The sequence below is a fragment of the Urtica dioica genome, chromosome 8 (genome assembly GCF_054948205.1).
Source record: "Urtica dioica subsp. dioica isolate 48M chromosome 8, U.dioica_male_clone48M_v1_H2, whole genome shotgun sequence".
In the NCBI taxonomy this organism is placed as follows: domain Eukaryota; kingdom Viridiplantae; phylum Streptophyta; class Magnoliopsida; order Rosales; family Urticaceae; genus Urtica; species Urtica dioica.
This window is the reverse complement of record NC_142763.1, coordinates 10,820,957-10,834,364: the sequence shown is the minus strand read 5'-3', so window position 1 is coordinate 10,834,364 and position 13,408 is coordinate 10,820,957. Positions and strand designations below refer to the sequence as shown.

Below are 13,408 nucleotides of genomic sequence, written 5' to 3'. Positions count from 1 at the left end.
ATTTTTCTTTGTAATTTTTTTTTTAGTTTTAACTCATCCTTTTTAATATAAAATTAATTGATTTTTTTAGGGAATTAATTACATAAATGCGTTTTTTGATATAGAACTAATTGATTTCTATTTTTTTAGTTAATAATTGGCAATGACTATTTAAGCAAAACCTTTGAAACGTTAGCAAAATTCAAATTACAACGTTTCGATATGGCTAATTTGCTAAAATGTTTCATCACTCTCATTTTATTTTTATTATTTCTAGTCTAATAATTACATTCAAAATATGATGCATTTTGGATATTTCGTGTCGAACAAAAAGATGTAACATCTGCTATGAAACTATATGCCTAAACATGATAAATAAATACTAATATACCTATAAAACTATTCATTTTAGTAAAAATATTTTCTCTTATAAATTATTGTATCAAACATCAAGTTTTCATTAAAATAAAACTAAATCTTACAAATTAAGTAAAACTCAAAAAGGTGAATTATTCATTAAATATTACATTTGTAAACACAAAAAGATTGGTTTCATTAAATTGATTTGAGTTTGCTTCTTGCCTTGAAACCAATCTTTCAAAAATGCTATAACCTCGACTATTTTGGAAGTTGATTAAAATAGTTCGATAGTGTTCGATAACACGGCCATCCATTTGTACTATTTTCACCACTTCAAGACATGAAGAATGCCATCCATCATCATGATCAGCTGTGAGACCCGCACAACCCAGTTCTCTGAACGTCATCTTTGGATGATTTTCTCTTGAAAATTAATAAATGGGAAATATATATCTCTCTCGTCTGGGATAAATAAAGGAAATTTTATTCTCTCTCTCGATTTGAATGAATTATGGGAATTCAATTCTCTCTCGGTTTAGATAATCAGAATATTCTCTCTATACTCTCTCGTCTCGCATCTCAAGTGAAATTCAGAATTTATGAGGAAATTCACAATAATATCCAGAAATCACTAAGGGAATTATGGATTCCGATATTATGAATACAAGGAAGTAGATTTGGGTAGTGCTTTGATCGCACGAGAATCATGAATTCTGTTTTGAAACTCAACGTTGAACATTCAGATATCTTGACAAGGACGAGTCAAGAAATAAACTTAATCCTTCAATGATAATATATTGATGGATTTGGATTTTGAATTTTATTCAAGTTAAGGCTTGAGTTTATTTTAAATCGAATGAGTTTTGAAAATTATAATTCGTTGAGTTAGCGTATTTATTTGGAAAATAAATACAAACTACTAGAAAATGGGTTTAAGTTCTTAATTAAATCCACTTCAGCCCAATTTTGAGCTAATGGGCTTAATATTTTCGAGGCCCACTTCTAGATCCTTCATGGATAAGTAAAGGTTATCCTCTCTTCTTCTAGCTTCTTCTTCTCCATCGTCAACCTGCAGAGAAGAAACGAACAAAAAGAAAAAAAACATTAAACAGCAACAAGAACAGATCGACGAACCACACAGAGCAATCACCTCCGATCGATGTCTTCCTCGCCATCACCTGTGCTCGCGAGATCTTTGACCACCGAGCGTCGGCCGAGAAAGAGGAGAGCGCCGCCGCCGTGGCCCATCTCGTACGCGAGCTCCGACAAGGAAAACGAGAGCCACCGAGCACGGGACTGAGAGAGAGAGAGAGAGAGAAGGAGGCGTATGAGAGCTGTTGTCGAGCCTCCGCCATCGAGCCACCTCCGTCGCGGGTCCGTCTGCTGCCAGCCGCCGTCGCGCGGAGTAGTAAATCCCCGGAGAACTCCGATTCAAGGTAGGAAACCCTTTTCTTTTGATTTCAAATCTTTGAAAGATTGATAATTCTGAAATTAGGGTTTCGGTTTGGAGTTTTGGGGGTTTTTGCTCGTTGAGGGTTCGGTGATGATTGATTGTTGAAGTGTGTTAATCTGATTTGGCTGAATATCTCTTGTGGTTTTTACTTGTTTGATGCGTAAATTGCTTGGGGTTCGCTCGCTCAAATTCAATGTTTGGCTGTGTGACTTTCCTTGACCGAGTGAGGTTTTGTGGCTGTTTTGTGATGTTACCCCTGAGCCTCAGAAAATGTTGTTGATTTTGAGAACCTCGTTGATTAACGTTGCTGAATTGTTGGCCATGACTGCTTGCCTTTGGTTCTCTGATATTGTCGGTTTTCTTCGTTGATTTGAATTGGCTCGTTGAATTTGTTTGGGTTGCCTGTAATGAGTGGAGATTAGCGATCTGAGAACCGAGTCCCAATCAATTTTGGTGTTGTCGAGTATAGTCGAGTTAGGGGTATGGTCTTCTGTCTGTCGAATATTATTAACCCCTCTGTTGTTTTACGAGCGGTTGAGTTCGGTTGGCATGGGCCTCCGTTCTCGAGTCTCAGTGGTGTCACAGGTCAACGCCGACGAGTGGGCATTAATTATAAGAGGAGCGTCGAGATTTGTCTTAATTAGGTACAAGAGTCAACGTCTTCGCTCGCGGCTCGGAAGTCGTGGAAGCTTGAAGATGTTTATTTATGATGTCGTATTTTAATTGTTTGTAATCGGAAATGTATTCTTAAAAGAAAAGTCTTCCGCTTATTATTGGTGATATAATAATTTCAGGGGGAAATTATTATATCAAGTGTTCTTAAAAATTATTTCTATGTTACGTTCGCTCAAGTATAAGTTAGAATTTATCGAATAAAGTCAAGTTAAACCAGCGTTTCCGATTAATTGAGCTTTTAAACGTTCCCGAGTCGGAACTCATTTCGAAGGATGAAATTGAGTTCTAAAATTTGAAGTCAAGCTTAAACCGTTGATGTTCCTGTTTGGATCATGTCTAGTGTGAAAGTCAAGTGAACTTTCTATTTGTGACATTTTGAGTTCGTTAAGGATGTCGAGCGAATTCGAGAAAAGTAGTTTATTACTCTTAAGTTGCTAGAGTCTCGGGAGAGTAATCAGATTCTCTAGCCTTGAGTCTTTGTTAAGATTGATGGTTCTCTGAACGTTCTCGACTTCTATGTTGTTAATCGTCTGTACGTAGAGGTTCGACAAATACACTTGGTTTAGACTTTAACGTTAGTTCGTCTCACAGGAGTTAGTCGAACCAGCACGTACGACAACCTCAAGGATAACGTTCGGAAGGAGGCATATCGGGAAGCACGCAACCCGAGGATAAGGACCTCAGCGCTCGAAGTTTAAGAGCGACAATAATCCAGGTAAGTGGGATTTAAGTTTGAGGTGCCAAAAGGGGAACGGTGCCTAGTAGAGTAATTGTTTATGTTTATTCGTTTAATCCTAAAACAAAGAGAAACCCTCAGTTAGACAAGATGACCGAATAAGGCTTCGGCCCCTAACTAATAAGATAATGAAATGGTAGGGTTAAACGATTAGCAAGTTAAGAACCTTGAAGCCTTTAAAACTATGTTGAGCTTCTGTAATAGGTTTTTAACCTTTGTCCTGATGAGGAGGACAACAGGAGGAGGAAAGACGGTGTCCTCCGGATTCAATCCCGAGAGGAACTGTTCTAGGAGAAGGTCCAGCCTCACAGCTGTTGACAACTTCTTCTAAAATACCTAAAGAGCCATACAGTGAAATTAATAATGTTAATGACGGGCTTTATCCCGATAAGATCTCCTCCTGTAGTAAGATAGACAGGTAGGCTGTAGACAGCTCCTGTAAAACGTAATGAACCTTTGTCGGCAATGTAGCGGGTGGCATTCCCAAAGGCCCTTTAATGGGAAGTCGATGGGTGGGTTCAGGTGAGTCGACGGGTGGCTTACCTGTCCTGAGGGAAATATGAACCCTGGAGTGACCAGGGATTGGTGAGGGTTAGCTCCCTTCTACCATACGCGCGTCAAGGCCCTCCTACATGTGCTAGTGGATCCCAGACATTAAAACTTCGGCTTTCCGAGAGCTAGGCTCGAGTTTTCGGAATAGCTTACTCATCTCTCATGAGCGGCTGCGGACGGAAGTGTCGATTGGGCCCAGTCCACTGATGTAAGGCGCCGGGATGCGTGAGATGGATGAGAATTTGAGGGAACCGGAGAATGCCGGATTCCTGAATGAATGAATGAACTTCGATAAGAAATTGTTCTTGTTAGCCAGTTAGATATTTCCTTGATGCTGAATGATCGTTATTCTGCTGAGTCTGTTACCTGCTGTTGTCATTTGCATTCGTCATCAGCATGTATCGTCTGTATTCATCATCTGCATTTGTCATCTGCCTTCGTGCATCTCATGTAGTAATATTTACCATAGAAACGAATGATTTACTCAATGGTTAATACGATTTACTGTTAATATTGAATAATTAGTAAATCGGATTTACTGTTATATTTACCATAGAAACGAATGATTTACTCAATGGTTAATACGATTTACTGTTAATATTAAATAATTAGTAAATCGTATTTACTGTTATATTTACCATAGAAACGAATGATTTACTCAATGGTTAATACGATTTGTACAGTTAATATGAAATAATTTGTAAATCGTATTTACTGTTAGATTAACTACAAAATGTTACGGTAAATAAAATTTACTTTTGTTCTTGTTACGATAAATAAGATTTACTATTGTTCTTATTACGATAAATAAGATTTATTGTTTTCTTGTTACGGTAAATAAGATTTACTATTGTTCTTGTTACGATAAATAAGATTTACTGTTATTCTTGTTACGACAAATAATAAGATTTACTGTAGTTTTTGTTATTGTTAATTAGATTTACTATGATAGTTAATAATATTAACCTAAGAGTATAATTGGAATATTGGAATGTTGTCATGATAAATTAGCTATTTTCCTAAATATGTTAATAGTTGAGCTATAATTTTAAAGTAAGGGTGTCATTATGGTTATTTTTTTAGTCGGCCTATAATTTATTAGTTTTATTTTTTGTTTTACATAGCACACTGTTTTTTTTATAAGGTCAATGATCAATCTATTTTGTTTAACATGGTCAAAAAGTTCTCATAAGTAGCACAAAACGAAAAAAAAAAAAAAAAATTGAACTACCAACTTGTTCAAAGCATCTCTTGGTACAATGAAACGATACAAGGCATATCTGTAAATGCAATTCCTTTTTTTGGGTTGTTACGAGAACTAAGTACTAATTCTTCAAGTCAATTACTATTTTGAGAAAAAATTAAATTTTTCCATACATGCTAGTTGATAAATTTTGTGACATGTCAATATGGCAACGTAGTAGAATAATGCTTTATTAAACTCCTTTAGTTGGTTGATGCCATAACTTATTTATCATAATATGCCCATTCATTCAATGATATCTATTAACCGTTTTGATTTTCCAATGTTATTTAATTATATTATAAGCATCGTATAGAACTAATCCAAAAATGCTCATCCTTTGAATATTCTAATTTAGAAATAATAATTACCGATGCATTTATTTACTTGTTCAATTATGAAAGAGATTTCGCTTATTAATATTTATTTATATTTATTTTTATAGGAAATAGCTTCATCAAAATTTATTTGAGCAATTTCAATAGGATATTCTCCGCAGAAGAACCAGTGTTAATTCTTCTCACTAATTAATAGTTTCCGCCTCAACCAGATAGAATTAGAAATCTCGTGTCACCAAACCTTGTTGGAATCAACGAGCTAACCAACTTTAATAAGATTGTGGATAGCTTCTTGAATAGTACTAGAGCCATGAGAAATTTAGACTCTACATAAGTTATTACAAGCAAGAAAATATCATTAAAAATCAACTATATCGGAGTCGTATTATACTCATCGTTGAAGTTTGTAGATCATATACCTTGAGAATCAGACTCCAAAAATGGCGTCTAACAAACCTTGTGACATGTATGAATGTCGTGGAGAATCGCACGAGTTTCAACCACCTCGAGGTTCTACTGTTGTACAAAGTACAAATTCGTACAACAGTTTTTGTTCATTCGTTTTCTAATAATATATTTTTTCTATTATAACATCTGAGATTCCAATTTTTTTTCTCTTATTAATCAGTGTTTTAAATAATTTTACCATAGTCAAACTAAAAAAAATTGTGATTTGAAATTAATAAGATAAAAAAAAGGCCAAAAGACAAAAAAAAATTGACTTTCATGCTAATTATTTTTATTTTTATTTTTTTTTGGATGATTGAAAGAAAAAAAAAATTAGGCCTCTTTTTAGTTGAGCCGGCTCTGGCCGCGACCTATCTAGTTCTAGCCGCAACGGGAATGTACGGCAGCTACATTAAACCATCGTACAGAGACAACTATGTTAGACAGATAAAAAAAAACGGCCATGCAATATATTCGTCTCCGCGGTGAGAGTGATTCCCGCCGCGGCCAAATTACAAAAGCTTGGACATTTTAAATAAATTGTTGTACAACATGCTCCTAGCCGCAATGAGCGTAAGTTGCGCCGTGGCGAGGAGGCTTGGACGCCATGGCCTCGAACCCCATGGCCGGCTCTACCTCGTTCCCTGAAACCGAGATATAACTTTCCTAACCCCACACATACACACACACAGACACACAATACTCGATTTGACAACACGACATGATTTTTTTTTTTTTTTTTTTTTTTTTTTGCAGAATCGGCCTCCGACACGACAAGCCTTGTCGAAGAGCACATGCCGTGTGTGTGGGGACGAGATCGGGTGCAACGAGAACGGAGAGGTGTTCTCGGCATGCCACGTGTGCAAGTTTCCGGTGTGCCGGCCGTGCTACGACTACGAGCGCAGCGACGGAAACCAGTGCTGTCCTCAGTGCAACACTCGTTATAAGCGCCACAGAGGTGTGCGATACTACGTACATTTCCGTATCTATGCGCTGATAAAGTTTCGTGAAAACTTGTGGCCTAAGTTATTATTATCCTGTTCAGGTTGTCCCAGGGTCGCTGGGGATGATGAAGACGAATTCGATGGAGAAGATTTTGACGACGAGTTTCCAGTTAAGAATCATCTTCAGCTTGATCACTCAGATCAGAATCCTCTTGCCAACGACTCGGTAAAAAAAAATATTATTTTCCGGAAGATCTATTTGAAGACATTTTCAGGGCAATTATAAATAATTATTTATTTTATAGGACGGTGGAGACAATCATAACAATAATAACAGTAATCAGCAATGGCAGCCCAATGTTCACGCTTTCTCTGTTGGAGGAAGTGGTAATTGGCGCTGTGATTGGAATGTGTAATTGCTGGTAAGGAATTTGAGGGAGAGAGAGAAGGTTATGGCAATGAGTCCAATGAGGAATGGAAAGACAGAGTGGAAAAGTGGAAAGCGAGGCAAGAAAAGAGAGGAAATGTGCTCAGCAAAGACGATGTAAACAACGTTGAAGCCGATGAGGATGATTACATGTAAGTCTCAAATCACCACTCAATAAAAGAATAAATAAAAATTACTCACAACTGAATAACAAGAGTAGGCCAATTTTTATATAGTATTGAGCTATGATTAAATGGACAATCTTAACATTAAAGTTGTGTACTTGAAAAAGAAAGTCACCAATAATCTCCACAAAAGCAATTCCCATCTTTATGATACTAACGGAAGAATAGAAGTAAAATGAAACAAGGTGTAATATAATTGTTGAAAGAAATTACCAATAATCTCCACAAGAACAATTTCCATCTTTGAAATGGTGAAACCTACTAGTGTCCCTGAGAACGATTTCTCTCCCGGCGACCAAAGCGATCAACTTGATCGCGGAGTGGCAATCGCCGCTGACCAGATGGCCCTGCACGATCTGCAGCGGCATCCCATCGGAAGTACTGATGATCCCGAACGAGATCGCGAGTTTCTCGCTCTGATGCGACGACCGTTCTTCGCGTTCGTCGAGCACAGAGCCTCGCTCGGGGACGTACCCGAGCTCTGTGATCTCGGCCGTCAGTTCCTCGAGTTTCCGGTAGATTTTTTCGGTTTCCGCATGGGTCTTGTCTCCGGATCGAAACACGTGACCCCGTTTCTTCACCTCTATCCAAGTGTACGCAGGGAAAATACTCATACCCTTCCTTTCCAGGGTCCGAAGCACGGAAGAAGCTTCCTTTGCCTTTCCTGTGGCCTTGTATATGTTCAAGAGGACTAGATAGCCGTTGAGCTTATCCGGCTCCATTCCGTAGATCTTCTCGGCGGCGATTCTCCCGAGCTCCAAATCCCCGTGGACCCGGCAAGCGGTGAGAAGCGCGGCCCACATCTTGACCGTGGGCTCGAAACGGACTTTCAGTATCATTTCGTGGGCTTCTTTCAACCAGCCTTCTCTCCCGAGCAGCTCGATCATGCACGCGTAGTGCATCGCCCGAGGCTTGACCTTGTGGTCTCTCCTCATCGACTCGAAGATCGCCCAGCCTTGATCGGAGAGGCCCGAGTAGGAACAAGCCGAGAGGACCGCGAGGAACGTGACGTGGTCGGGGATGATCTTCCGGTTGTTCTCCCTCGTCATCCTCTCGAAGAGCTCGATGGCCTCGCTCCCGAGCCCGTGGTTGCCGTACGCGGCGATCATCGCGTTCCACGTGATCACGTTCTTGAGCGGCATTTTGTCGAACACGTTGCGGGCGTCCTCGGCGCTGCCCCACTTTCCGTAGAAGTCGATGAGCGCGGTGTTGGCGACGAGGTCGAATCCGTAGCCGTGGCTCACGAGGTCGGCGTGGGCTTGCTTGGCGTGCGCCAGCGAGGCGAGCCTCGCGCAGATCTTGATGACTAAGGAGAACGTGAAATGGTCGGTTTTAACACCCGAGTCTCTCATCTCGTAGTACGAGCTCAGGGCTTCCTCGGTGTGTTCGTGGAGCGCGTTCGCTGCGATGATCGAGTTCCAAGCCACCGTTTTTTTCTCCTCCAGCCTGGAGAACACGAGCCGAGCTTCTTTAATGGAGTTGCACTTGCTGTACATGTTGATCAGAGCGCAGGCCACGAAGGCGTTGGCCACCACGTTGGACTTGACCGCGCAGGAGTGAATCTGCCGTCCGATCGTCACGATTCCGAGGCCCGAGCAGGCTCGGATCACGGTGGCGAATGTGTGGGCTCCGATCTCGGAGAATTTATCGTGGATCACGAGGAACAGACTGATCGCCTCGGCGAAGTGCCTCGACTCCACGAGGCCCGCGATCATCATGGTGGATGAGACCAAGTCCCACTCGGGCAATTCGTCGAACAGTTTGCGTGCGTCTTTCATCATCCCGCACCTCACGTGCATATAAAGAAACCTCTTCCTCATGTGCAAATCCAATTCAAGGCCAGTCCTGGAAACGAATTTAGAGAGATTTTTCACTCCTCTAACGGAGTTAGATCCGATGCAAGCACTTACCAGTGAATCGAGAGTACTGGTCCGGATTCCATTACAGCCAGCGATCTCCAAAACCCTGAAAAGCTCGAGTGCTTCTCCGTATCTCTTCCCCGAAACAAGCTTCTCTATTTCATCGCAAATCCCACTCATCGACCTCGTAGCCACCTTCGGCTCCTCGATCGATGCCGTTTTTTTCCTCTCGCCAACGTCCACCGCGAAACGTTTCGCCTCCGGGCGTGGCTGGAGAGAGCACTTTGCGCGGGGAGCCACAGCCTTCGGCGGCGATATCAGAGATCTCCGGCGCTCGAAGGACCGAGTATCGGGGGAAGAAAAACCGAAGACGCAAGAAATTGTGGCGGTTCGAGATCCGAGCGAGATTTCCATTGCTATAGAGATGAGATCGTAGCTTTGGAAACGCACGCAGAGAAGAAAGATCAGAGCGAGTTTCGTTCGGAGATTTGCTTCGGAGAGTACGAAGTCTGAAGCCTGAAAGAAACGGTTTCTTGCATTGTTAACTCCGCCTACGCTGTTTTGATAGGGTACGACTATATGGATCGTGTATATAGTAGGGACATCAGAGGACTAGTCGTTTCTGTTGTCAATTTTAAAAAGGATAAATTACACTATTGCCCCCTCAACTATGACGTTGATAACGTTTCACCCCCTGAATTATGAAATCTTACACGACAGACCTTAAAATTCTACATTGTAACAAACATCTCCTTCTGTCAGGTTTTATTAACGGCTGTCAAGTGTTTAAAGGGTAAATCGGTAATTGTACAATTAAAAAATTATTATTTTTATTTATTTTATGCCTCGTTACTCTTTTCACCACATTGAAACCCCTAAATCCCCAAATCTGCTTGATGGTGTGAAATCATTAAAGGTAAAGAAGTATTTTTTTTCTTCATTAATTTTTTTTAGTTTTTTTATTATTATTATTCTGGTTATATATAAATAATCAAATGTTTTTATTAGTATCTCTATGTTTTCATGATATACACAAACATATGTGTACATATGCACAAACACATACAATTTTTTTTGATAAAAATCGATAAATCCACAAAAACACACACACGTATTCTTTCCAAAAAAGACTAGCGTTTAGCTGTTAGCATATGTGACTCACGCATCTCTCTGTCTCTCTCTATCTTTCCAATCTACAACTCACCCAAACAAAAAAGAAAGAAAATTATGAATCCATCCTCAGCTTTTAGCAAATCCAATCCATCTCCATCGTCGACCAAGAAAAACTAGAAGATGAAGAAATTCAAAATTCGACAGCGACGTAACTAAGCATAAAGAATTTGGGGGCGAAAATTGACGACGGAAGCAACATCGATATTGGCGAGGCCTTCCAAATCTATTCCCTCGCCGTTGGTGAAGAGAACAACGGGATTTATAATCGATTTTCGGTAGCAAAGACGATGGCGTTTTTTTTTTTTTTTTTTGTTCTGGCAGCGGGAACTTGGGGACAGCGAGTTCGAGTATGGAGGAGGCAAGAAGCTTGGGTTCACCGTGGTCGTCACTATAGAGAAAGAGAGAATTTAAAGCTCTATTGAAGAAACTGATTGATGATAATGAGGCTGAGGGATTGATGACCGAACAAATGAAAAAATATGAGGGATTTGATGGGAAAGATTTGGGGATTTTGATTCAGTCCAGTATAAACGAAGGAATAAATATATAACAACACATTTTTTTTTGTTTTTAGCAAGTATAAATAAGGGTATTAATGTAATGTCCCTCATATACCAATTCACGTGCTGGAAACGTGATCAAAGTAACGACTTCCGTTAATAAAACCTGACAGAAGGAGATGTTTGTTACAATGTAGGATTTTAAGGTCTGTCGTGTAAGATTTCATAATTCAGGGGGTGAAACGTTATCAACGTCATAGTTGAGGGGGCAATAGTGTAATTTATCCTTTTAAAAAAGATGGGCAAAATATGGATCCTAATTTTAAATACAACAATTCGCTTCTAATTTTTATTATTAAAAAAAAAAACAACATTATTTTTTTTTACTAACGAACCGTCCTCATCTGGAATATTGAACTAATTGGGTAAATATACGTATATAGTTATTTTTTAATGACTTACCAGCAAGTATATACCCGTTATCTGACCACTCTAGAAATGAATATACGGGTAGTGTAACATGTAAATTCTCTCTTTTTTTTTTCTTTTTTTTTTTGTGATATCGAAACATAATAGTGTATTTAGTTGTATAATCATTCCTTTTAGAGTTGTGCTTGGTCTGATCCGGTCTCAAATCCATGAAAGAACCAAACCGGTTTCTTTAGTTAGACCATCAAAAATTGAAACCAAATCGGACTTGTGAAAAATAACTAGACCAAATCAAACCGATGTCCTCATTTTCCGAGTTCAGAAGTTGAGATTACTATAAATTATAAAATCATAGCTCATCATATAACGAAAACTATAAAATCATATATGGTTAACTGCATTCAAACCCTAAAGCACCAGGGATTATGTAACATCATTCTCAAATGGTACCAGAAATATTACTATAAATTGTCTAAGCCCACCCAAATCTATAAAAAAAAAAAAAGGAAATTGCCTTAGGAGTAAAAAAAAGGGTTTTGATTTTTTTGGATTTTTTTTTCGAAAAGGTCACAAATAAGACCTTAACCATTTTTTTTATTTATGTAATTACAATTTTACCCTTACTTTTACTTTTTAATTAAAGTTCCCTATGTTTTATTTAATATTTTTCTTTCTTTTTTTTTATTCATTCTTACTGTCTCATTTTCTCTCTCTCCACCATTTTTGTTTCCACTGAGTTTGTTTGAAAGTCTTGCAGAGCATGACCGGTTTATTTGATTTATTTGCATATAGGTGAGTCAATTGGTGAGTTGATAAATAATCAACAAGGAGAAGATCCGAGCCCGAGAAACCCAATAACGCGCCGGCGAGCTGGTCAGAGGGGTGTTTCCACTCTTGTTTGAAGTTTCCAAACATGTGCAAGAGGACTAATCTTTCTCACATTATAAAATTATTATATTAATTTTACTCTTTCATTGGTCACGTAAGGAGCAACTTTAGTTCCATTGCGGCGGCGGAAGAAGCCCCGACCCACTCCAGCTCTGCAGCGGTCGAGGAAGAGGAAGGCATGAGAGGGAGGGTGACCAGCTCACTACTATTGGGAACGGAAACCCGTCGCTGGCCGCGGGAGAATCCGACGAATGCCATGTGGCACGGAGACGGAGTCGGGGAGAGAAAATCCGTCTTGTGGCGCTTGAGCGGCGGCGCGGTGGATCTGCCGGCGCGCTTTCGGGCTCTCGTCGGCCGGGCTTGAAGCTGAGGCCACACATTTCGCAGATACGGAGACTGTCTGATCTTGGCGGAGCAAATTCCCGGAGAAGTCTCCGGCGGCGGCGAAGTGGAGGAGTCCGGCCTCGGGGCGATAGGGCGGTATCTGGACATGATCTCTGCCGTCTTGGCGGTGGCGTAAGGGTTCAGCGTTTTGATCATCGTCTTTGGGTTCGGGTGATTTTTGTGTGACGTGATTGGAGGAAGTGAGAAATGGGAATGAGGGAATCAAGAAGAGAGGGGTAGTGTGTTGTTTTATCGGCGTTGAGTGGCCAATGAGAAGAAGGCAAGCACGGGTACGAGAAGGTGACACGTGGGTGAGTACGTGGCGTGGCAAACAGCGACAATGTGGGTAATTTTAGTGGGTCCATGCATGCTTACACCTGTGAGTAAAGTTATAGTGTTATCAATACTACGGCCAATAATTGGCACAGTGTGGTTGATAATATTATCTGACCCCTTTTTTTCCTAATCGATCCACTGTTTATTATTATTCGAAGAAAAGAAGCGAGTGAAATAATAATAATAATAATAATAATAATAATAATAATAATAATAATAATAATAATAATAATAATAATAGTTTGACTTACCATGTATTTTTTCAATTTTTATATTTATAACAACCATTGGTCCCTTAAGACGTATTTAATGAAATAAAAGAGAGATTTGTCATTAAATTCCATCAAATTATCCCATTTCGTGACTGGTATGTCACGAAAACGTACTGTTTCGTGACTTAAAGAGCTTTGTTTCGTGACAGATAAGTCACGAAATCCTTATTTTTCGTGACAAATAAGTCACGAAATCCCAATATTTTGTGACATAAAAGTCACGAAATT

General features: G+C 39.7%; 1 long non-coding RNA gene and 1 pseudogene across 1 annotated transcript; one reads left to right on the top strand and one right to left on the bottom strand.

Annotated features, from left to right (window-relative positions):
* Window positions 1-6,526: 6,526 nt before the first annotated feature.
* On the top strand, window positions 6,527-7,114 carry LOC149388037 (uncharacterized). Its single transcript, XR_016300978.1, has 3 exons — window positions 6,527-6,741; window positions 6,829-6,953; window positions 7,033-7,114. It is a non-coding gene; the product is annotated as an uncharacterized LOC149388037 (long non-coding RNA).
* A 396-nt stretch (window positions 7,115-7,510) lies between these two features.
* On the bottom strand, window positions 7,511-9,612 carry LOC149388036 (pentatricopeptide repeat-containing protein At5g50390, chloroplastic pseudogene; annotated as a pseudogene).
* Between the last annotated feature and the right edge of the window lie 3,796 nt (window positions 9,613-13,408).